The sequence below is a fragment of the Arachis duranensis genome, chromosome 2, assembly GCF_000817695.3.
Source record: "Arachis duranensis cultivar V14167 chromosome 2, aradu.V14167.gnm2.J7QH, whole genome shotgun sequence".
Taxonomy (NCBI): Eukaryota; Viridiplantae; Streptophyta; class Magnoliopsida; order Fabales; family Fabaceae; genus Arachis; species Arachis duranensis.
Window position 1 is genome coordinate 21,305,354 of NC_029773.3, and position 5,312 is coordinate 21,310,665.

A 5,312-nucleotide genomic window follows, 5' to 3' on the forward strand; every position below is an offset into this window, starting at 1 on the left:
TTTTGAAGTAGATTCTAAACCCATGTGATCTCTGCTTCACCAGCTGTCAAGCTTTAGAATTCAGCTTTAGTGGACTATGCATGAACTGGCTAAAAGTGGCAGTTGATAGTAATTTTAGGGATGAAATCATTGAGATAGGCATTGGACTAGCTTCACTCATTCCCAATTTTGATAGAAGGTCTATTATATATTTTGTTTGGGACAAACTGCATAGAATCTGTTCTATGAACTTCAATTCCAAGAAAATTCTTTGTTACTATGCAATCTGATCTTGGTATCTGTTTTTACTTTTTGTATTTGGCGATAAAGAATTTACTTTTTGCATGACTATGTGGTTGAATAAAGATAGTAGAATCCATTTCTATATTGCAAGAATATTGTGTATTCTATCAAATATATGAACAGAAAAGTAGTAACTTTGAAGCCCTTTTATATATGATTGTTGAAACACTTTGAACACAAATTAAATTGGGTGAAGTGTTACTGGTTCCTTTGGTCTTTTCAACATCCTTACATTGATTAAAATGTAAAAATATTTATGTTAATAATCAAAGAGCTTGTTTACGCTGAAGTTATTTGGCTGTTATTTGATCATTAAAGATGGGAATATAGTTCCTTATGATTTCTCTAAAACTTTCAAAGCTGGTTGTTCTACTCGACTACAGCTTATTTTATTTGTCCATAATTTTCATTGTATTTGCCTTGTTTTTTATCTATTATGGTTTTGAAAGTTGTTTTTTATCTGTCATGGTTTTGAAAGTGAAATTGCATATTATTTCTTATTGTTTGAGCTGTTAATGATGCTTGTTTTGGTGGACTGTTAGAGCTGTTAATGAATTTAAATTTTGTTGATTATATGGCAGTTGGTGAGTATTAAATGATACTTGTTTTGGTGGACTGTTTGAGCTGTTAATGATGCTTGTTTTGGTGGACTGTTAGAGTTGTTAATGATGCTTGTTTTGTTGCTGGAAACAATACTTTTGGTGCTATTCATGAATTAAAAACCTTAATTTTTCATTGTCCTGTTTATATATATATGCAGCCAACAAGCAATGAGGTGCCCAGTGAGCGGACGCCTCTCATTGGGGGTGAAATTGTTGAGTCCGCGGTACGTTCTTCAACGGACAGCGGCGTGCTTACCAAACCCCCGCCCCATCCTAGATCAAAGAAGAGGAAGGTTCATTCAACTAATGTGGGTGCAACTCTGGGAGCAACTCCAACAAAACCATCTCCAAGCACTGTGGAAACTGATGAAGAGGATAGCAAGGATGAAGCTAATGAAGGTAACAGAAAACCTTCTAGACCTAGATCCTGGACTTGGGAACACTTTACAAGGGATCCTAAGTCTAAGCCATCACATCCTATGGCTAAATGTAATTGGTGTGGTGCATCATATGCATGTAACTCTCATAGAAATGGTACAACTAATATGCGTTATCATTTGTTGAACCAATGTAAAAAATTTCCTAGGGAGTCGGGTGACCCTAGTCAAACAATCCTTACCTTCCAACAAAAAAAAGAGGGTGAAGGGGTATTTACTGCAGTTACTTTTGATGCTGAAATGTGTAGAAAAGCCCTTGCTAGGATGATAATTGTTGATGAGCTACCGTTCAAGTTTGTTGAGGGGGAGGGATTCAGATTCTATATGAGTATAGTGCAACCTAGATTTCCACTTCCAGGAAGGATTACTGTTGCTAAGGATTGTTGGAATCTTTATATTAGTGAGAAGAATAGGTTGAAAACTGTGTTCAAGCAACTGAATCAATCTGTTTGTTTAACTACTGATTATTGGACTTCTGTGCAAAATCTGAATTATATGTGTCTCACTGCTCATTACATTGATCATGATTGGAAATTGCAAAAGAGGATTATTAATTTTTGTCTTATTAAAAACCACAAGGGAGAAACAATTGGTAGAAAGATTGAGATATGTCTTTTGGGGTGGGGGATATCTAGAGTGTTCACAATTACTGTTGATAACGCTAGTTCTAATGATACTGCAATATCTTATCTAAGAACTAGAATGGAGGATTGGAATTTACATCTTTTGAAAGGAGAGCATTTGCATGTTAGGTGTTGTGCACATATTCTTAATCTTGTTGTTAATGATGGACTGAAAGAGATGCATGAATCTATTAGCAAGATAAGAAATGCTATTAGATATGTGCGTGCTTCCCCTAGTCGTATGAATAGGTTCAAAAACTTCATTAAGGAAGCTAGGATACAAGACAAGTGTACTGTCCAACTCGATGTTCCCACTAGATGGAACTCTACATACACCATGCTTGAAAGTGGTTTGAAGTTTCAAAAGGTGTTCAAGAAGCTAGGGGAGAGAGATACAGAATATGCTCTAATGCAAGGTGGTATTCCAAGGAATATTGATTGGGACAATGCAAAACACTTTATGGAATTCTTGAAAATTTTTCATGATGTTACAAAGAGTGTGTCTGGTAGTTTGCTTGTGACTTCTTCTCAATATTTTCATGAGTTTTATAAGATTTTGCGTGTGTTCAAAGCTTCTTGTGGTAGTTGAGATCCATTACTTGGGAGTATGGCTGAGAGGATGAAGCTTAAGTATGACAAGTACTGGGGTAACATTAAAAATATCAACATGATAATTTTTGTTGCTGTGATTCTTGATCCTAGATACAAGTTGAAGTTTGTCAACTTTAGCTTTGAAAAGCTATATGATAAGGATGATGCTGATTTTTTGGGTGCAAAAGTGAAAGAAATATTCTCCAAGATGTTTGAATGCTATATGAATGCAAATAATGGGGGAAGATCTTTTACTTCAACAACAATGGATGGTGCATCAGATGTGGGAGTACCTGATGGCGACATGGCTGGTGATTTTTTTAAGGAGGTGCATTTTCATGAGATCATCAACAAGAATGAGGTGGATTTGTATTTGATGGATGGTTTAGAGAAGCCTGGTGATCAAAATACTTTTGACATATTGAATTGGTGGAAGGTAAATTCTAGCAAGTATCCTATCTTATCCCAAATAGCTAGAGATGTCTTAGCAATGCCGGTCTCAAGTGTTGCTTCAGAATCAGCTTTTAGCACTGGTGGAAGAGTGCTTAACAACTATAGGAGTTCTTTAACTCCAAAGACAGTTGAGGCATTGATATGCACACAAAATTGGCTTCGTGCTTCTCCAATGACAGCTGATTTTGAGGAGCTTATTGAAGAGTTTGAGAAACTTGAATTAGGTATGCAAAAAAGAAATTTGTAGTTCCTTTCATGGTTTATGTTTATAATCTATAATCTATATTATATTTATAATCTATATTGATTTTCTTGTTTTTTTTTTGTAGAAATTGCACCAACCGGAGAAGATGAGGATGAGTCTGGTGTGGATTCAGATTAAGCATCGTGGTTGATTGGCTGTTTGGTTTTTATTTGTTTTAAAGTGACTGTTGTGGTTTAAAGTGTGTTTATTTTTGTTGTTTTGCTAGACATTTTTAATTGCCTTTGTTTTATATTTAATTAAGTTGAATTTGTACTGGATTTGGATGTGATATACTCTTGTTATTCTGGTTTATTGAAGGTTTTAAACTTTATTTTATGATATTTTAAATTCTATTTATTAGGTATAAAAAAACCGAAAAAACCGACCGAACCAAACCGCTGTTGGTTCGGTTCGGTTCGGTTCGGTTGTCCAGAAAGCAGCCAACCGAATGGTTGATATTAACGTTCAACCGATCAGGTCGGTTCGGTTTGTTTTCGGTCCAAAACCGAACCAAACCGAATCGATTACACCCCTAGTGTTTGCTACTGAGACTCTGTTGGATTGTGGTGATTGGTTGATGGTTAGATTGTTTGGGCCTAGGGCCGTGGATGGAATGAGATGAACTGATGGTTAATTTCGGTTTTTATGTTTCTGGTTTGGAATAAAATATGAAAGGCTATTTTGGTTCAGCATAGATAAATTGTTTTGAAAGGCTTTTGAGTTTTTGAGAATTGAATGGTTCCTCTTTCAGAAAAGATTTCCGACTTTACTTTTACTGTAAACTGTTGTTTTTTTGAAAATAGGCATAAGACGGTTATTAATCACTGGTACGGTTTATCTTTACGTATCCTATTACAGTAATTCCCAAAAAACCCTCTACTGAGAATCCTTTCGAGGATGATGTTCTCACCCCCCTACATTTTTCCCTTTTCAGGATATGGGCGCAGAAGTCACGAAGAGTTTATTTAGTTATTGTTGTGATGCTTTGTATTGTCTTAGCTATGGTTTATTGTACCCTCACCTTTATCTTGATATATTCTATAAGAGGGTTAGGCATTGTAATTGGATAATGCTTGTAATATTTTATTTATATATATATGTATGTATGCATGTATATGGATGCACTCTTTATGAGTTATGTAAGTTGTATGGTATCTATGGATGTATGTTATCGGACGAAAGTATTTTTGGGAGCGATTCCGCGGTTTAAAATTTTAAACAGGCTCATATTTTAGTATTAAATAGTATAAGTGTCGTCGTATTGTCCGACCTATCAAAGTTGCGCAGCCGGAAGCGTGAGTTTTGGTAGTTAGAGTGTTACATTATGGTATCAGAGCGGTCTTTCCTGTAGAGCTTGAGGAATGGACCGACTATGCTTCAATTGCATACTCTGAGCATTTGTCATGTATTAGGTCTTGTCGGATGACGAGAATTAGAGCCTTGTGCACATGACGGTCTATTGATTAACGCTGTTAGTCTTGCATTACATGATTCCTGATATTAAGTTTGGCCGGCTTAATACTAGTGAATTATGTATATGAGAGCACTAATGGGTTATCATAGATGATTCGCGAGTTTTGAGTAAAGCGAATCACGGGTTTTGGGAATGTTGGAAACTATTTCTCGAGGCTATTCATTTGTGTATCTTAGATTTTGTTCGAGTCGACCTATTTTTTCATGTCCTAACTTGAAGTTCTTGTTTGCTACTCCTCTTGAAAAGTAATTTGATGTTTCCACACTATTCCTTTATTCATATGCATTCTTGTTTGATCCTAAGTGTATATGCTTGTTTGAGATCCTTATTGTATCTATCTTTCTCTGTTTGAGTTCTTCTTGATTCACGTGTTCTTTGACACAGCTTTGAACTTGTCTTAATGTGCTGTGCTTTTTGACTTTGGGTTTCGAGACCATTCTTAGAGAACTTGTTGTTTCAGTTTTCCTCTTATTTGACAATGATTACAGCCAATTTTGAGATTTTTATGAAAATTCCTGTTGAATAGATGTATACTTATCCATATATGAACTTTGGAAATTCCTTATACAGTTTAATAACTATTTATTTCTAATGCCTTGTTTGTAT

The 5,312-nt window shown here is 35.4% G+C and overlaps 1 pseudogene; it reads left to right on the forward strand.

The window, feature by feature from the left end:
* Window positions 1-3,370, forward strand: part of LOC110277676 (zinc finger BED domain-containing protein RICESLEEPER 2-like) — a 6,578-nt pseudogene extending 3,208 nt beyond the window's left edge.
* The last annotated feature ends 1,942 nt before the right edge of the window (window positions 3,371-5,312 follow it).